The sequence below is a fragment of the Helianthus annuus genome, chromosome 10 (genome assembly GCF_002127325.2).
Source record: "Helianthus annuus cultivar XRQ/B chromosome 10, HanXRQr2.0-SUNRISE, whole genome shotgun sequence".
NCBI classification, from domain to species: Eukaryota; Viridiplantae; Streptophyta; class Magnoliopsida; order Asterales; family Asteraceae; genus Helianthus; species Helianthus annuus.
The window spans coordinates 13,136,977-13,159,265 of NC_035442.2; the positions used below are offsets into that span (position 1 = coordinate 13,136,977).

The window sequence follows — 22,289 nt, forward strand, 5'->3', positions numbered from 1 at the left end:
TATCAGAGACATTGTAATCTCTCTTAATATTGTAAATTATAACAGATGAGTCGTTTTAAGTAAATTGAATGATTCACTCAGTATTTCCCGCTGACAAAACCTTTTTAAAACGCGTTTCAGGTAATTACAGTAGATTGGAGTAAGGATTGGATCCGACACTGAAGGACTTCAAGAAGTGGCTTATTTTATTAATTAAATCTAATTAAGAAATCTTGTTTTATAAAATCAAATTTATTTATATTAAAGCTACCATTGTAAAACATGGGTTTTATCCCATCTATGTAAGACCCTAAATCACATTTGACCATAAGTCGCAGCGGAAATACGTACCCTAAAATTTCATTCATTATAAACGTTTTGTCTTACTTGAAAGTCCACTTTAAAATATAAAAACATAACTTATCATCACTAAATTACATATGTAAACATTCTCGTACAATCTATCTTGTGACTCGGTCTTCGATCGCTACTCCTTGTGAGGTTAATCCGTGATTCGTACAACCTGCACTCACCACATTCATTCATACATTAGCACACATTATATAAACAAGATTCATTCACGTACACTTCACTATTCGTCATTTTTCAAACTTTAAGCATTTCATCTGCGTATCCATTTCCTGGTGAGGCTTCAGTAATGTACCTGCATTACTTTTCATTCTCAAGGTACACCATTAAAAAAACGTTAACACTCAACGTGTCTAAATCATGCTTACATACGTACTTACATACAAACATACATTCACATCTACATATATACATATCTTTCCTACAACTTTACATACATGCATACACTCATACATGTCTTTACACATACATACATACACAATTACATACATACATACATACATACCTTTCCTATATCTTTACATACATGCATACACTTATACATATCTTTATGCATACGTACATACACATCTACATACGTACATACCTTTCCTACATCTTTACATACATGCATACACTCGTACATACCTTTATACATACATACATACACACACATCTACATACGTACATACCTTTCCTACATCTTTACACACATGCATACACTCGTACATACCTTTATACATACATACATACACATCTACATACGTACATACCTTTCCTACATCTTTACACTCATACATATCTTTATACATACGTACATACACATCTACATACGTACATACCCTTCCTACATCTTTACATACATGCATACACTCATACATATCTTTATACATACGTACATACACATCTACATACGTACATACCCTTCCTACATCTTTACATACATGCATACACTCATACATATCTTTATACATACATACATACACATCTACATACGTACATACCTTTCCTACATCTTTACACTCATACATATCTTTATACATACGTACATACACATCTACATACGTACATACCCTTCCTACATCTTTACATACATGCATACACTCATACATATCTTTATACATACGTACATACACATCTACATACGTACATACCCTTCCTACATCTTTACATACATGCATACACTCATACATATCTTTATACATACATACATACACATCTACATACGTACATACCTTAACGAACACGTACTAGATCACGCGTACCTCTTACATAATCATACATTATTTACATGGGTCTTAGACTTAGCTTTATAGTGATCTAGGCTTGTTTGGAACACCCCGACGTTCACTTTAACATGGAACCAGCGTTTGACAGTGAAGTATGGGCGTTTAGGTTTCTGCCCGGCATTCCATACTCCCAAACCCGGCGTTCCATACTCCGGGTGCAGATACAACACTTCCACTAAAACTCGCATAACTTTTAACCCGATTGTCCGTTTAACCTCACGTTTCTTCCTACATGCTTGTAAATTCACATTCTATCATATGAACTTAAAATCCCACATATGGATTAAGGAAATTCTTAACTTACCTGCATTCGGCTTATTATTATCTTCTAATTATTTGACCCGTTCGTGCATTTATCAACATATTCTGTTATTTGACCTCAATCTCATATGAACTTAATAATTTCATTGACGCCTATCATAAAAGATTAATTTCTCGGATGCCTAGAAACCTCTTAACCCATTTTCGCTCAAAAGCTTATTTTGACCCGTTATGGGTATTTGCGCATTAAATGGTCTATGACATACAAAACCCTATACTTCGCTTTCATACTTGACAAAGGCATTACTCTAATCGAATAGCTCATTTCCAAATGACTTTTAAGATCGTTTGCCCGAAATACCTATCAAGGGCGTTTCGGTCAACTTTAATCCCATCTTTTACGACGAGAGACTACGACACATACTTGACCTCATCCTTCATGTTTAGTTACTTAAAACATCATATTACATAATCGAACTAAGAAGTGATTACAAAAATCACTTACCTTATGCGTCCGTGCTCGCATCCGATTCCTTGCCTCTTATTGACCCGTTAACATCTCATGCTTGCGCCCGTCTCGACGTGATTCCTATACTTTCATTTCATCAAAATCACGCTCTTATTAGCATACTCATTTGTGCATGTTAACCATCATGTCAATCGCATCTTTCATACTTAACTTTCATTATTCATTCTTAACCAACATAACTCATATAATCATTTCCATATACGCTTAAATTCATGTAACTCATCATGTCATTACATTTAACGCGGATTGCTATAACATGTATCATACGACTTCTTATAATCCTACCTTTACGATAACGAGTCAAATCATGATTCTTATACTTAGTTGACTTTCAAAGTCAACTATTAACCATATTTAACTATCGATTTATCATCATATACTAGTAACATCATAATCGACTATACGGACAACACTATATACATTTTATCATACACTTGATGTGCGTGTACCACCTTTTAAGCATAACGTACAACTAATTCATACATGCATCTTCTAATTTCATACATAACCCATCAAAACCTACTACTAATCATCATGTTTCATTTCCAATTAAACATCAAACATAGCATCATCATATTTCTCCTAATTCATCTAACAAGCTTTCATCATACCCACATAATACATCATTCTTTCAACAAGAATTAAACATAAATGGTGATTCAAGTCATCATCCTCACCATAACAAACGGGTTTCACATCTAAACTTCAAATTAACACAAACCTTACATAACCCATGTTCTATATGATGTTTCTAACCCTTATACATGATCAATTTCATATTATCTCACGGATTAGAGCATAACCCACTTCACCCATGATCACCAATCTTAGATTTAAGACATACCTTATGATCCCCTCGTGTTGGTGATCATTAATCCATGCTCGGTTATGAGTTTAAGCATCATTTAGCCTTCCAATTTGATGATCTTTCATGTTTAGGGTTTGAGACTCCATGGGAGTCTCCTGATCGATCTAGAACACACACGAAGGTGTGTTTGTGTGTGTTGTTATTTTCTTTTAATAACACAACTTCCATCTTGTTCCACTTTAACCCCTCGGGTTTGCCTTTAAAACATAACCGACACTACCTTCATCATTTAATACTTTTTACCATACCCTTAACTAGGTTAAATAGCCTAGTTATTAATTTCATAACGTGTCATATATGAACACACGACAAATATTTACATTCTGATTTTTGGGGCGTTACAATCTATTTAAATAAAATCCGGTGTTTTCTAAACTCTGATATTTTTCCTAACTCACGATCCTGATGAAATTTCCGCTGCAATATTTTTCAAAAATAATCACCGGTACCACTGGACTGCTCACGACACCTGATTCCGTCCAGGGTGGGTCGGGGGTCGTGACACTCGCCACACCCGAATAGATCTATCACTCATGTCCCTCGGTCCTACAACGAGGATTAATGGCCTTAAGTTCTACCTACCCACTCACATGATCTAAGTAGTATCCCTCATTAAGCTAATCATACCATGTAAGTAATGTCTGTAATAATTGTAACATGTATTTCACCCCCGAAGTATAAAACTGAAAACAGTAAAGAGAAAAGGGGGACATGAACTCACTGTATTACGTCTTCGGTACTTGTAACTCAAGTCTCCTCAGCCAACACGACCACCTATAGTGGACTAACGTCTATTAGACGAACAGGTCGAGCCTTTGCTTAGTATGAAGGTTTTTGGGTTACGTTTCTTGTGTTCCCAAAATTATTCCAGGTTATAATTATTTGTTAAAATAAATTATTTTAACTTTAAATCATATTTAATGTTTGGAATAGTCGTTAATCAATATTTCGTATTTCCTTCCCAAGGGTGGGGGTATCTTATACATGTATTTTCGTGTTTATTTTTGTATATCCTGCCAAGTAATGGCGTCGTATTTCGGTGTATTGTTCCAAATAAAAACATGTTAATATATTCCCAATATATATTTCCAAAACCATATATTTCAAGTCTCACTAAAATATATATAAACTTATTTTGTTCAATCATGTATTGTCCCAGAAAATATATATTTTTCTCAAAAATTATATATCTTCTAAATATACTAGGAAAATATATTTTTATTTCCCAAAAATAATATATTTTCTCGTGTCGAAAATACGATTACGAAATCATATTTTCACTTCTTTCATTTCCAAAATAAGATTTACCTAAAATATAGTGCAATGGTATATCCCGAAATATTTCATAAGTTACGTTTTAGCGTTTCGTATTGCAATAATACTTGTGTAACTTAAATATTTATTTCGTGAGAGCTTTGGTATTATTTTGGAGTCGAAATTTTATGGTATATAGTAGTTATATTATTCCATCCTAAAAATAATATATCTAGTTAACATAATAAACAAACGATCACACAAGAGTTTTAGTATAAAATATATATTTTAAATATATACTTAACAAATTTTATTTACGGAAATCAACCTCCGGCACTTAATATTTTTGTAATAAAAATCATGGCGAAGTTTACTTTGAAAAACAAGGTTGAAAATATATTTCTAAACACTTACTAGAAAAATATTTTCTAAGTGTTGTAATTTTAGAAAAATTTCGCCAGAGTTTCCTTTGTAAATGGAGGCGTCCATGCTTTCTAGCATATCATTTTCTTTTGTAAAATCATTCCAACAATCATCAACCAACAATATATAATTCTCTATTTACCAATCTTGACAAAAATAAGCATAAACAATAAACTTATGAACTTGAAAATTTTATAAAAGCAAGTAGTAACTTACTAGCATAATTAGTAAGTCTTGTTACCTTTAAAAATGTGATTTGTTTCATAAAAACTTTATTTTTAAAGGATTTGAACATTTACACCTTCTAGTCATGATTTCTAAAAATATTTCTTTGTGAAATTTTCTTGTTACACAAGTGTTTCTACACTTGTTTACCCACTAAAATATGATTAGTTTATGTAAGATCCATTTCTTAATAAAACTCATCTCTTTCACTTGGTTCTTTCGAAAAACCACTCATAGATCTTTAGATCTACAAGTTTATAACTTTATTTTTCAAGAAAACTTATATTTATTCAAGTTCAAAGTTCATGTGTGGATGGTTTCATCATCCTTCATATCTTTAACCTTTACATCTTGCTAGTTCATGTTCTTAAACATGATCTAGCAAGTCTAGGTGATGAACCATCTTACTTCTACTAACAAACAACATGTATAGCACAACAACACAAGATCAACATGATTTCAACATCATTTAACCTTACATCTTCTCTAGTTAGTTTAAACTTCAAGACTTTGATGATGTTCTTTAGAGTTCTTAATATTTTATCATTCTTTCAACTATTAACCACTAAAAATAAGAACAAGATGAAGATTTAAAGCACTTACTACTAGCACAAGGCTAGGGGAGTTTCAAAGCGTCAAAGTGGTGGATAAAAGAAAACTAGAGCGGTCCTTGAGCTTCCGAGTGCACCAAGCTTAGTTGTAGGGTCTTTAACACCTTTGAGTGTATGGAGATTGCTTGAATGAAAGCTTGATGGTGGTGATATGGTGGATGGTGGTGGCGGCCGAACTCAAAGGAAGGAGGAAGAAGATGAGTTTGTTTGATGTTGAGTTTGATGAGAGAAGTGTTAAACCTCTTGTGTTTATTTATAACCCAAAATCAATATTAACCACCATGTAATGTGTTCCTCATCATCCAACATAAGCCAATAAAATAATGAAAAGAAGTGTGGGGATGTCCCCACACCCATGACCGTCGAAGGGGGGGGGGGGGGGGTAGGGGGTTGGGTTGTAATGTTATGGTTACCATTTAGTTAGGATTTCTAATGTTTAGTTAGTATATTAAGGCGTGTGATGTAATATAAGGTGTGTTAGGGTGTTTGGGGACCCTAACTAGCTCAGAAAAGTAAAAACAATGTGTTTGGCAATATTTTTGTGTTCCGAGTAAAGTCCGGTTATTCGGTTGGGTGTTGTCCGTTAAAGTGCTAAATAAATCTTTAAAGTGTCTTTTATATTACTTTTAGTGACACATTAAATTCCCAACACTTTGGAAAGTATCTAGGACTATTTTGCCAAGTTTTTGCACTTTACTAGCATTGTTAAATGTTGAATTTTGTTATTTAGTGCAGAATTCTGCATTTAAAGTATGTTTTAGGCACTTCCCGGCATTCTAACTATCACCTAGTGACGCAGTTTTATGGTCCTCACCTCCCTACACTCCCTACTGGTGTAGTATTCGTGGCTCATACTGGCCTCAAAACATTGTCTGTCTAGGTGCTGGCATTGTCAGCATGTTTCTGGGTTATCCGTTTAGTGTGCTAACTGTGCTTTGTGCATCAAGTTTGTCACTAAAGTTTGTATGAAATATATGGAGTGACAGTATAAAATGTGATGCACATGTATGTATGTAACAGAAAACAGAAAGCAGTTTAAACTAACAGTTGTAATTAAGCACAGTTATTAAGCATAAATCAATATTAATTAAATGTACGGATGCATGCAAATTTGACATTTGTCACAAATTGCAAACAACATCAAACAACAATAGCAAGTGACCAATCAATCAACCTCATAATCATATAGAAGCCTAAAAATAAAATGAAAATTAGATAAGTGAATATCAAAACTGAACAGGAAACCTGACCAAAAATTAACCAAACACCTGATGTTGAATCCACTGTAGATATTGAATCCACTGTAGATGCTGAACCACTGCTGTTACAAACAGATCATACCTCGGGAACTGGAAATTTAAAAGGATCGGCTTGAAAGGCTTCAACAATCGGAAGATTCAAATCTCAAGCAACAGATGTTGTACTCATATCATCACCGTTAAGAAAAATCAACACAGATCTATAAACATACAAATCAAACCTCAAGATGAAAGAATCTTGTAAGAGAAACACCGCAGAACCCTTAGTCGGCATCCCATCTCTCGATCTATCTCTCGAACGAAACCCTAGCAATGGTTACATGAAAAGACCCAAAACAAAAAGGATTAGTATAAATAAGAGGAAATCATTGAAGTATTTCAATAAAAAAAAAGAAGAACAAACCTTTTGAATGAAGATAAACGATGAACAAAAGAAGATTTTATGGTGGCGTCTGGAAGAAGATTAGGGTTTGGATGGAGAGAATGATCTCAATAATTGAAGGATGTAGGCCAAAATCTAATATGAAGAGATGGTAAAGGAAAAAAGGGGACAGAACACTGTTGGGCAGGAAAATGGAACCGAGGATGCCTTAATCAAGTGACACGTGGCCCAAATCACTTTCATTTATTATATATAATAGATTCATTGATCATGTTCCAGTACGTAATTTTGTAATGGCACATAATCACGTAACTTTATAACTTTATAACTTCTAAACTAATTTTTTTAAGTTATAGCAATAGTCTGCTTGAATTAAAGAAACACATAATCACGTAGTTACACAACTACGTAACTTTATAACTTCTAAGCTAATTTTTTTTTAGTTTAAGAAAGTTATAGCAATAGTCTGCTTGAATTAAAGAAAATAAAATACTTGTTAATACGGTGTAATATTTAAAAAATAAATTATATTAACGTATGAAAAAATTATAGCTGTTTGAAAAATAAAAGGAGAAGAATTTCAAGTGAGAAAATATTAGTGAGGTATGACCCGGATTGGCTAAACCGACCCGGTCATTACCTATTATTTTATTATAAATAATTAATTATAAATATTTATTCTAGATGTTCTATTCTGCATGGATAGATCACGTAACTAAATCCCCATTCTTTTGGGGAAGATCATGCAAATCCTTAACTTATCGGAGCCCATCCTAAGTTAGGAAAAACCCTAATGGTAAACTATAAATAGAGGTAAACATGTAAGGTATGATTCATCTTGCTCTCATTTATTCTCTCTCTTTCTATCCACTTATACTTTCTCCCAAACCGAGACTTATTCTCACGCCGGAGGGTGGTTACAGGAATAACCCCATTCCTGTAACGAGTCCTAACGGTGTTCTGTTTTGCAGCTAATAGTTCGGATCGCCAAGAGTTGAAGTCCTTAGTTGGATACTACCGTAGAGGTAAGTGTTTCTTCATTGGTGCCATCCGTGGGACCTTTTCGGTAACAACTAGACTGAACCCCATGGCAAGCGATCAGAACGTAGCAGTAACACCAAGCCAAGCGATGGTAGATAACAATCCATTGCTAGAAACGGGCCCTATTACCACCATGTCGGCCTCACCGGCTGTAACCAGGTCGCTCGACTTGGAATTCGAAGCAGAAGGACCCCTAGCAGGCTTTACAGGCACCACCGCCATTTCTTCGGGGACAACGACGGCAGACCTGTTTTCCTACACCTCTCTGCAGTTCCAATCAGTCGAACCAATTGCAACAGCCGTTAACGTTTTCACCCCAGCAACAACCACCAGTGCACAGACTGTACGTTGTAGCACTATGCCAGTTATTACATCGGCAAGCCCAAGCACCGTTACACCGCAGGTGAGCATGCCTCAATACTATCAATCTTCGGTCACCTACGCCATGCCACCCTTGTATTCGGCAGCATTAGTGGTTATGCCGGCGGGAATCATGAACGCCCCAGTTACACCAGGAAATCAAGCTTACTTCCCCGGGTACTATTACGCACCCCCATACGTGTACTTAGGCCCGTATAGCACTTCAATGTACACTCCCCAAGGAGCAACACAAGGCTATGCTTAGCAATCACCATACGCGGCTTACATGCCACCCTGGTGGACTTTTCCAACATCACAACCAGTTTACAGTCAGACCCGGCCAACAGCGGAACCTGCTTATGATAGAGGAAACACATTTAGGCCTCGATTTTCTCCAGGTGGAGGCCCCAGCCCCACACCGAACATCACCTCGGCTCAACCTCCTGTCATCCAGGGTACCAGCCAGGGAGGGATCACTCCTCTAATACAACCCATCAATGTAGAGGAGGACGAACTTACCAGACCTTACAAACCGGTGGACGCAACTTTCAAATCCAAGTTCACCAGAAGAATAGCCGAAGCTCCTATCAAGGAAAAGCCCAAGATGCCTCAAACTGTAGGCAAATACGATGGTCTAGGCGACCCCGATGACCATCTCAATTTATTCAAAAGCGCAGGGGAAGTAGCCTGTTGGCCCATGCCCCTCTGGTGCAAGATGTTTGTCCAAACGCTGGTTGGCGCGGCTCGGGTCTGGTGGGATAGTTTGCCCACTGGAGAGATTCACAGCTTTGAAGACCTAGAGGCTAAGTTCATCTTGCAATTCAGCCAACAGCGCAGGCACACTAAAGATCGAAACGAGCTCCTTCACATCCGCCGGCGAGACAATGAAACGGTGGAAAGTTTCATCGTTAGATTCAATAAAAAAAAACCTGGCAATCCCGGGTGTCACAAATGATCTAGCGTGTGGAGCGTTCCTACAAGGAGTAAATGATGATGAGCTATTAAGAACACTTCACGGAAGAGATGGTGTGCCTCCCACCATCGATGAAATCTTGAGGATAGCTAAGGTGTACGTTATACAAGAAAAGGCTGTAGCCGCCAGTCACGTGGCCAACAGAAAAAAGGAGGCTCAGAAAAGCCAAGAGGATAGAGAACAGCGGAGTTCTAAAAATAAAGGTAGAGGAGACCGATACCAAAAAGGTGATAGAACGGATTCGCGGTATGATAGGTCTAGAAATACCTACTCAAGGAATGAACCCTCTAAGCTGCGATCCGATTACCCTAACCTGAGCAAGACGCCGACGGAAATCCTAGCCTCTGAGAACCTCAAGACCCTCCAAGCCGCTAAAAGACAACCCCAACAAAGATACAAGCAAGTACTGTGAATACCACAAAGGGAGCGGCCACGATACTAATGACTGTTTTCATCTAAAGAAGCAGATTGAATACTTCATGAAAGCGGGTAAATTGGCACACCTGGTGAGAGAATCAAACAGGGCCCGCCCGTCAAAGAAGAAAACGACAAGGCGGCGGGTAAAAGGCCGCGAGAGCTAAACATGGTATATGCGGATAAGGGAAAAGGGGCCAAGCGGAGTTTCTCCATGCTCGAACCCTGGATGCTAGTGTAACGCCCTGCGTTTTCATAATTTCCCTATTTAGAAACCATTGCTTGAAATTCTATTTTTGGAAACCTTGTATTCTTGTGGTCGTTCCTTTCTTTGTAATCGTTATCAAACCGAGACTTGGATCATTAATGAAGCTTGTATTTTATTACATTTATGTTATACACACTCTATGTATGCTCGTATGTTCGATTTGGTGAATCAATCGATGTTTAATCGTTATTCTTGGAAACTATGTGCGAAACTTGTAATTAATCTAAACTTATGCATTGAACGTCTTTTGAATGAGAACGATACTTGGTTATGACATTTATACGCTTAAACATACTTTGGTTATGATCATCATGCTTAACTACACCCTATACTATGCTTTTATATCAAAACAAGTCCCTAAACTCTCAAGATTGTACCTAAAAGGATCAAATACAAACTTCAGGGACTAAAGTGTAACAAAACGAAAGTTGGGAGACCCCTACCCGCCGCGTGACGCGAGGGTCCTAGATGTCACGCGACGCCCTTGTTTCGGCAGAAGGTGTGTTTCTTGAGCTGTTGTGCACGAAATCCAACTCTCCAACCTCACCCAATCACCTTTAATCCACCTCTAATCACCTCCAATCATCTTCTAACTCCTCCAATATAAATACCCACCTTCTCCAACCCATTTGACACTTTCACAACTCTCTAATCTTCACAAATTCACTCTCAATCTGCAGTAAATCTGAGTTTTGGACAGATTCTTGTAACTTCACTAAAGTGAGTGTAACTTGCTTATTTCTTAGCCAAATCACTTGGTTCTTCTTCCTATTGCTTTGTTATGTCCTTGGGTTTGAATCCTTGGTTTTTCCTTGGAAGAATCATGCTTGGATTTGCCCTAAAATGGACTAAAACTTTCTGTTTTGTTTACTATTAATCAACAACATGTTATTTCTTATCCAACTTGTGTCTAACACATCTCACACCAATGTCCTAATGCTTACAACCTCTCTTATGGTTGGTTAAGCTTAAAAACATGGTTGAGACACTTAAATCAGAGGTTAAAACCTCACAAACTTTCTATTTTAATTAGGGTTTTACCCACAAGTAGTGTTCAAGTGTGAAACTTGATGTATGTGTGATGGTTGGTTTAGCCTAGGCTATCCTTCATAAGAATCCACTCATTACTTGATGTTTTTCTATAGATTAGTTGTTGTTATTACCTTAATACTTGTATGTTCATGACCCTCCTTGTTGTTTATAACAACAAGTGTAGTGGTGAACAATAGAGGTGCCTAAATAGAAGCTTGTTCTTCCTACCTCATGTATGTATTCTATGACACAAAGAGGTACCTAAATGGAGACATTAATCTCCTACCTCATGCTTGAATCATAAGACTTGTAAACTATATAATATCTAAGTTATTCTATATGCATACATCTAAGTAACTAAGACTTGATGATGACTTAATAGTTATTTGTTAAGTGGACGTTACATCATCTATGACCATGCCCTTGTTACGACTCTAATGGATCTTAGAATCCATGAAATCATACCAACTCTTTTGAGTTTCAATAGTGTCAAGAACAAGAGTTATGTGTACAAGATGATTATTTTCACCTATGTTACTTTCTATATATTTTAAAAACTCCGAATCTATAATCTTCCGTTATACGCCAAACTCACACACCTACGTTTCCTTGTGTAGAAGGACAAGGTGCTCCGAACTAATTCATCTACAAACTTGCTCTCGGAACTTCAAGTCACCACTTGTAAACCGTGAGTATACTCGCATTTTTTCCCCTTTTTACTTTTACCACTTTTGGGGTGTAACATGTTTACCTATTGAAACTTACACATGAACTTTTGTCTAAACACATGAACATTCCTATAACATGCTTGTATATGTGATGGCTTGATGCTTTAAATTTGGGTGATTCTTATGTGCTGAACTTATCATTAACTTCGTACGAGCCAAACCTTGACATATGTAGCGCTATAGGATTAACGACCCGCCTCTACTGAAACTTTGGTTATGTCATGAGCAAGTTGCGTTTTCTTGGTTTGATATGCTAGACACATGCCATATTTAATGTTTATCTTGAATCGCATGCTTGCTATGAGGGATTGTTCACACTTTTATCTTATGTTATGTATGTACCAAACTTGTATACTCGCCTTTGCTTTTGCATTGAATTGTATTTTAAACATGTTACAGGTTGATGATGATGAAATGAAAGAGGTAGCACGATGCCTAGATACACACTTTAGACGTTAGGTTTAATATGTTGTATCGAATTTTGGTTATGTTAGTTTGTTATTTTGATTAAACTTGTTGTTATTTGGGATCTTGTATTGATGACTACTTGAGTTTGGGAAATGAAATTTGGATTATTAAATTATTGTCACAAATAGTGTTATGATGTCTCGAGCAATCTTCACACTTCGTCTCATCCCGATGTTTCCGCCATTGGTTGGGGTGTGACAGATTGGTATCAGAGCCATAACTATAGGGAATTAGGAAAATTGCCATGCTTTTGCCCTAGTCTATAGTTTTAGGAACTTTGTCTCTTATTTGTTATTTAAAACATTTGTACTCTACCTTACATGCTTCCTAGCTACACTTCTTGTTATTAAACTTATGCGCCTTTCCTAAGGCTAACACGAATACACTTATGCTATTTTATACTCTTGTGGCACCAACGAGACAACTTTACCAAAATAGGCGTGAAACCCACAATTTGGTAAACGACTCTCACTCTACCTTTAATCTATTTTTTGCACAAAATTTCACCATTAAGCTAGGAGTGACATCCACAACTTAATGGTAATTTCCATTTCAACTCTAGTGGACCCTTGTCAAAGTGTCAAAATTTTATTTTGGCCGACAAGTACCAACCACATTTAGGGTACGAAAATCGTCAAGTTAGGGGTGAAACCCGCATCTTGTCAATTAAGTCCCATTCCTTGATTTTTATTCTCGCCAAAGTCCCGAATGTTCCAATCATTTAGAGATGTGTAGTAACCGGAAGGGTAAGATACCGTTAATCGCTTCTCGACGAGAGTATCTTACTTATAGGCCAAAGCACAATATCTCTAAATCGAAAGGACTTTCGACCCACTTTGGAATTGTCGACGTTTCTCTACCCGAAACAATCCAATGTTTTATTGAGCCTCTCTTTTATGTATCTCAATTTACATGTGATTTTATACTTGAACATTCATTCTTTTCCAAACGTCGTTTCGCACGTTACCGCAATCATAAACAATAATAATTCTCGTGAACAAACTAAATTTACAATGCTTTCGTTTATTCATGTTATGCTATGTGGAATTCATGACTATGCTATATAAGACGTTTAAACTTTTATGCTATGCAAATCAACTTGAATCTTTATGCTATGTGACCCTTTATGCTATGTGATCAACTTCATCTTCTTAAGCAAACATCATGACCAAGTCTCATCTACTCCCTCTTTTCGAATTCGAATTATTTTTTTGAAATTTCATTTTCTACGCATATATCGTATAAATACTTTATCATACATTTATACATTATTCACATACATGATTTCACATAATTTTATTTATGCCCCTTGTAACAATAAATGGAGACATATCATCAAGATGGGAGTGATTTCCTTACCTTGACGACTAACTCCGTTTCTTTTTCTCATCTTACAACGGCCTCGCCAACGTATTAGGGGTGATTCCCTTACCTAGGTGATCATTACCAATATTTTCCTTAATAGACTATATTACGTAAACAAGATCACGTTTATATATAAATCGTTTATCATTAGTCAAATCTCTATTTATTTCGGCATGCATTGTTTATATGAACAAATTCCTTATTCTACAATCTATTTTTTTTATGTGGCTCACACACACAAAATTCTTAACCTTTACCATAAACGCTTATTCCTCGATTTTCAAAATTTACGAAATGCTACTTATCAACCTAGTTGGTTTAATAAATCCATTGCCCACGAAATTTTGTATTCAACATAACTATTGAAAAAGGCTCATCTTATATCCTTAAACTAGAGATCTTCTATTTTCAATTAGGAATCAAACCAACTTTTTCCCGTACACATATAGTTATATTTACACATTCATGTTAATTTTCATAATCATATACATATTCATACACTTTATATTATACTCATGTTCACAAATTATACATTTACGCCATACTTATGTCCATAATAATACAAATATACTTACACTCACAATTACGTTTACGCTAATATTCATATTCGTGTTTATACTCATATATCCTACTTGTACTTGCACCTATACAACTATGCTTAAACTTATATTCACATCCATATATTTTCCTCATACCAATACAATTATGTTTATACTTAAATTCATAGTTATACTCGCATTTATACGATTTGTGTTAGACTCGTACTTATATATATACTCTCATTTATACGATTTACGTTTATGCTCACATTCGTTCGTTTATGCTCAAACTTGTACTCACATTTATACTCATTTTTCATACACGCTATGCTTATACTTTTACTCATATTCCTGGCATGCGTTTTGTGTTTATGCTCTCGTGCGTGTTCGTATTTAAACTTATACTATGCTCATGCTTTTTACACAAAATTTATACTTTCGCACTATACGCGGGCAAAACCCAAGGAATTCGCTTACGTTGTTATACTATTTGGAACACAAGCGTGCTTATATGCTATGCCTCTATGCACGCAATCTTATTTTTTTTTTTTTGAATTTATTTATACCCTAATTCATACGCAACTAGTACAAGTTATGCGGATCATGTGACGATCAACGTAATCGCGGGTGCACACGGGATTATAGTGATAGTCGTATGAGAACCATAGAGTGTACTATTGTGTATGGTAAGACACGGAACGTAACATGACACCGGATACGAAACGGACGTCACATGGTCAAAACATGGTGGACACGCCGCTGGTACTTCCTATATATAAGTGTTTTCACCATGTTGCCAAACTCTCGTAAAACGTGCCATGAGAAATTCAGTGTTTTGAAGACCTTTTGGACCTTATACAAACTTTAAGCAACTCACAAACGCATTATATCCGATTACCCATGACGAGACTTCATCTTTAACACGCTACTTTCGTCTATCTACTACTTATATCATTCATATACATGCATTCGTTTATTAAGAATCAATCGTCCACTTCTATACTTCTAGTATTCTTCATTATTTTTGTCTTTTATATGAACCTCGTTGACATTTAAGTCTGTTAAACCGCCGTCCTATTCTTATTTCTTATATAGACGTACTTAGTAGACAGTTATCACTTTATTCAAGGTACTAGACTTTGTCGTTCTCCAAAACTTCATACTTTTCAAAACAATTCAAATTTTCAAGGTCTCATTTCTTAATAATCACCTTATTGCCAAAACTTTTTCAAACCTTCCGTCTTCCTAAATTTCGGGACGAAATTTCCTAAAGGAGGGGAGACTGTAACGCCCTGCGTTTTCATAATTTCCCTATTTAGAAACCATTGCTTGAAATTCTATTTTTGGAAACCTTGTATTCTTGTGGTCGTTCCTTTCTTTGTAATCGTTATCAAACCGAGACTTGGATCATTAATGAAGCTTGTATTTTATTACATTTATGTTATACACACTCTATGTATGCTCGTATGTTCGATTTGGTGAATCAATCGATGTTTAATCGTTATTCTTGGAAACTATGTGCGAAACTTGTAATTAATCTAAACTTATGCATTGAACGTCTTTTGAATGAGAACGATACTTGGTTATGACATTTATACGCTTAAACATACTTTGGTTATGATCATCATGCTTAACTACACCCTATACTATGCTTTTATATCAAAACAAGTCCCTAAACTCTCAAGATTGTACCTAAAAGGATCAAATACAAACTTCAGGGACTAAAGTGTAACAAAACGAAAGTTGGGAGACCCCTACCCGCCGCGTGACGCGAGGGTCCTAGACGTCACGCGACGCCCTTGTTTCGGCAGAAGGTGTGTTTCTTGAGCTGTTGTGCACGAAATCCAACTCTCCAACCTCACCCAATCACCTTTAATCCACCTCTAATCACCTCCAATCATCTTCTAACTCCTCCAATATAAATACCCACCTTCTCCAACCCATTTGACACTTTCACAACTCTCTAATCTTCACAAATTCACTCTCAATCTGCAGTAAATCTGAGTTTTGGACAGATTCTTGTAACTTCACTAAAGTGAGTGTAACTTGCTTATTTCTTAGCCAAATCACTTGGTTCTTCTTCCTATTGCTTTGTTATGTCCTTGGGTTTGAATCCTTGGTTTTTCCTTGGAAGAATCATGCTTGGATTTGCCCTAAAATGGACTAAAACTTTCTGTTTTGTTTACTATTAATCAACAACATGTTATTTCTTATCCAACTTGTGTCTAACACATCTCACACCAATGTCCTAATGCTTACAACCTCTCTTATGGTTGGTTAAGCTTAAAAACATGGTTGAGACACTTAAATCAGAGGTTAAAACCTCACAAACTTTCTGTTTTAATTAGGGTTTTACCCACAAGTAGTGTTCAAGTGTGAAACTTGATGTATGTGTGATGGTTGGTTTAGCCTAGGCTATCCTTCATAAGAATCCACTCATTACTTGATGTTTTTCTATAGATTAGTTGTTGTTATTACCTTAATACTTGTATGTTCATGACCCTCCTTGTTGTTTATAACAACAAGTGTAGTGGTGAACAATAGAGGTGCCTAAATGGAAGCTTGTTCTTCCTACCTCATGTATGTATTCTATGACACAAAGAGGTACCTAAATGGAGACATTAATCTCCTACCTCATGCTTGAATCATAAGACTTGTAAACTATATAATATCTAAGTTATTCTATATGCATACATCTAAGTAACTAAGACTTGATGATGACTTAATAGTTATTTGTTAAGTGGACGTTACATCATCTATGACCATGCCCTTGTTACGACTCTAATGGATCTTAGAATCCATGAAATCATACCAACTCTTTTGAGTTTCAATAGTGTCAAGAACAAGAGTTATGTGTACAAGATGATTATTTTCACCTATGTTACTTTCTATATATTTTAAAAACTCCGAATCTATAATCTTCCGTTATACGCCAAACTCACACACCTACGTTTCCTTGTGTAGAAGGACAAGGTGCTCCGAACTAATTCATCTACAAACTTGCTCTCGGAACTTCAAGTCACCACTTGTAAACCGTGAGTATACTCGCATTTTTTCCCCTTTTTACTTTTACCACTTTTGGGGTGTAACATGTTTACCTATTGAAACTTACACATGAACTTTTGTCTAAACACATGAACATTCCTATAACATGCTTGTATATGTGATGGCTTGATGCTTTAAATTTGGGTGATTCTTATGTGCTGAACTTATCATTAACTTCGTACGAGCCAAACCTTGACATATGTAGCGCTATAGGATTAACGACCCGCCTCTACTGAAACTTTGGTTATGTCATGAGCAAGTTGCGTTTTCTTGGTTTGATATGCTAGACACATGCCATATTTAATGTTTATCTTGAATCGCATGCTTGCTATGAGGGATTGTTCACACTTTTATCTTATGCTATGTATGTACCAAACTTGTATACTCGCCTTTGCTTTTGCATTGAATTGTATTTTAAACATGTTACAGGTTGATGATGATGAAATGAAAGAGGTAGCACGATGCCTAGATACACACTTTAGACGTTAGGTTTAATATGTTGTATCGAATTTTGGTTATGTTAGTTTGTTATTTTGATTAAACTTGTTGTTATTTGGGATCTTGTATTGATGACTACTTGAAGTTTGGGAAATGAAATTTGGATTATTAAATTATTGTCACAAATAGTGTTATGATGTCTCGAGCAATCTTCACACTTCGTCTCATCCCGATGTTTCCGCCATTGGTTGGGGTGTGACAGATTGGTATCAGAGCCATAACTATAGGGAATTAGGAAAATTGCCATGCTTTTGCCCTAGTCTATAGTTTTAGGAACTTTGTCTCTTATTTGTTGTTTAAAACATTTGTACTATACCTTACATGCTTCCTAGCTACACTTCTTGTTATTAAACTTATGCGCCTTTCCTAAGGCTAACACGAATACACTTATGCTATTTTATACTCTTGTGGCACCAACGAGACAACTTTACCAAAATAGGCGTGAAACCCACAATTTGGTAAACGACTCTCACTCTACCTTTAATCTATTTTTTGCACAAAATTTCACCATTAAGCTAGGAGTGACATCCACAACTTAATGGTAATTTCCATTTCAACTCTAGTGGACCCTTGTCAAAGTGTCAAAATTTTATTTTGGCCGACAAGTACCAACCACATTTAGGGTACGAAAATCGTCAAGTTAGGGGTGAAACCCGCATCTTGTCGATTAAGTCCCATTCCTTGATTTTTATTCTCGCCAAAGTCCCGAATGTTCCAATCATTTAGAGATGTGTAGTAACCGGAAGGGTAAGATACCGTTAATCGCTTCTCGACGAGAGTATCTTACTTATAGGCCAAAGCACAATATCTCTAAATCGAAAGGACTTTCGACCCACTTTGGAATAGTCGACGTTTCTCTACCCGAAACAATCCAATGTTTTATTGAGCCTCTCTTTTATGTATCTCAATTTACATGTGATTTTATACTTGAACATTCATTCTTTTCCAAACGTCGTTTCGCACGTTACCGCAATCATAAACAATAATAATTCTCGTGAACAAACTAAATTTACAATGCTTTCGTTTATTCATGTTATGCTATGTGGAATTCATGACTATGCTATATAAGACGTTTAAACTTTTATGCTATGCAAATCAACTTGAATCTTTATGCTATGTGACCCTTTATGCTATGTGATCAACTTCATCTTCTTAAGCAAACATCATGACCAAGTCTCATCTACTCCCTCTTTTCGAATTCGAATTATTTTTTTGAAATTTCATTTTCTACGCATATATCGTATAAATACTTTATCATACATTTATACATTATTCACATACATGATTTCACATAATTTTATTTATGCCCCTTGTAACAATAAATGGAGACATATCATCAAGATGGGAGTGATTTCCTTACCTTGACGACTAACTCCGTTTCTTTTTCTCATCTTACAACGGCCTCGCCAACGTATTAGGGGTGATTCCCTTACCTAGGTGATCATTACCAATATTTTCCTTAATAGACTATATTACGTAAACAAGATCACGTTTATATATAAATCGTTTATCATTAGTCAAATCTCTATTTATTTCGGCATGCATTGTTTATATGAACAAATTCCTTATTCTACAATCTATTTTTTTTTATGTGGCTCACACACACAAAATTCTTAACCTTTACCATAAACGCTTATTCCTCGATTTTCAAAATTTACGAAATGCTACTTATCAACCTAGTTGGTTTAATAAATCCATTGCCCACGAAATTTTGTATTCAACATAACTATTGAAAAAGGCTCATCTTATATCCTTAAACTAGAGATCTTCTATTTTCAATTAGGAATCAAACCAACTTTTTCCCGTACACCTATAGTTATATTTACACATTCATGTTAATTTTCATAATCATATACATATTCATACACTTTATATTATACTCATGTTCACAAATTATACATTTACGCCATACTTATGTCCATAATAATACAAATATACTTACACTCACAATTACGTTTACGCTAATATTCATATTCGTGTTTATACTCATATATCCTACTTGTACTTGCACCTATACAACTATGCTTAAACTTATATTCACATCCATATATTTTCCTCATACCAATACAATTATGTTTATACTTAAATTCATAGTTATACTCGCATTTATACGATTTGTGTTAGACTCGTACTTATATATATACTCTCATTTATACGATTTACGTTTATGCTCACATTCGTTCGTTTATGCTCAAACTTGTACTCACATTTATACTCATTTTTCATACACGCTATGCTTATACTTTTACTCATATTCCTGGCATGCGTTTTGTGTTTATGCTCTCGTGCGTGTTCGTATTTAAACTTATACTATGCTCATGCTTTTTACACAAAATTTATACTTTCGCACTATACGCCGGCAAAACCCAAGGAATTCGCTTACGTTGTTATACTATTTGGAACACAAGCGTGCTTATATGCTATGCCTCTATGCACGCAATCTTATTTTTTTTTTGAATTTATTTATACCCTAATTCATACGCAACTAGTACAAGTTATGCGGATCATGTGACGATCAACGTAATCGCGGGTGCACACGGGATTATAGTGATAGTCGTATGAGAACCATAGAGTGTACTATTGTGTATGGTAAGACACGGAACGTAACATGACACCGGATACGAAACGGACGTCACATGGTCAAAACATGGTGGACACGCCGCTGGTACTTCCTATATATAAGTGTTTTCACCATGTTGCCAAACTCTCGTAAAACGTGCCATGAGAAATTCAGTGTTTTGAAGACCTTTTGGACCTTATACAAACTTTAAGCAACTCACAAACGCATTATATCCGATTACCCATGACGAGACTTCATCTTTAACACGCTACTTTCGTCTATCTACTACTTATATCATTCATATACATGCATTCGTTTATTAAGAATCAATCGTCCACTTCTATACTTCTAGTATTCTTCATTATTTTTGTCTTTTATATGAACCTCGTTGACATTTAAGTCTGTTAAACCGCCGTCCTATTCTTATTTCTTATATAGACGTACTTAGTAGACAGTTATCACTTTATTCAAGGTACTAGACTTTGTCGTTCTCCAAAACTTCATACTTTTCAAAACGATTCAAATTTTCAAGGTCTCATTTCTTAATAATCACCTTATTGCCAAAACTTTTTCAAACCTTCCGTCTTCCTAAATTTCGGCGAAATTTCCTAAAGGAGGGGAGACTGTAACGCCCTGCGTTTTCATAATTTCCCTATTTAGAAACCATTGCTTGAAATTCTATTTTTGGAAACCTTGTATTCTTGTGGTCGTTCCTTTCTTTGTAATCGTTATCAAACCGAGACTTGGATCATTAATGAAGCTTGTATTTTATTACATTTATGTTATACACACTCTATGTATGCTCGTATGTTCGATTTGGTGAATCAATCGATGTTTAATCGTTATTCTTGGAAACTATGTGCGAAACTTGTAATTAATCTAAACTTATGCATTGAACGTCTTTTGAATGAGAACGATACTTGGTTATGACATTTATACGCTTAAACATACTTTGGTTATGATCATCATGCTTAACTACACCCTATACTATGCTTTTATATCAAAACAAGTCCCTAAACTCTCAAGATTGTACCTAAAAGGATCAAATACAAACTTCAGGGACTAAAGTGTAACAAAACGAAAGTTGGGAGACCCCTACCCGCCGCGTGACGCGAGGGTCCTAGACGTCACGCGACGCCCTTGTTTCGGCAGAAGGTGTGTTTCTTGAGCTGTTGTGCACGAAATCCAACTCTCCAACCTCACCCAATCACCTTTAATCCACCTCTAATCACCTCCAATCATCTTCTAACTCCTCCAATATAAATACCCACCTTCTCCAACCCATTTGACACTTTCACAACTCTCTAATCTTCACAAATTCACTCTCAATCTGCAGTAAATCTGAGTTTTGGACAGATTCTTGTAACTTCACTAAAGTGAGTGTAACTTGCTTATTTCTTAGCCAAATCACTTGGTTCTTCTTCCTATTGCTTTGTTATGTCCTTGGGTTTGAATCCTTGGTTTTTCCTTGGAAGAATCATGCTTGGATTTGCCCTAAAATGGACTAAAACTTTCTGTTTTGTTTACTATTAATCAACAACATGTTATTTCTTATCCAACTTGTGTCTAA

The 22,289-nt window shown here is 35.8% G+C and overlaps 1 long non-coding RNA gene across 2 annotated transcripts; it reads right to left on the reverse strand.

Moving 5' to 3' along the window:
* Window positions 1–311: 311 nt before the first annotated feature.
* Window positions 312–3,402, reverse strand: LOC110884029. 2 transcript variants are annotated; one of them, XR_002560847.2, is made up of 3 exons: window positions 3,251–3,402; window positions 2,383–2,466; window positions 312–502 (listed from the first exon to the last, which is right to left on the reverse strand). It is a non-coding gene; the product is annotated as an uncharacterized LOC110884029 (long non-coding RNA). The 2 variants fall into 2 exon arrangements; XR_002560846.2 differs by having other exon boundaries at window positions 2,383–2,471.
* Window positions 3,403–22,289: the final 18,887 nt, after the last annotated feature.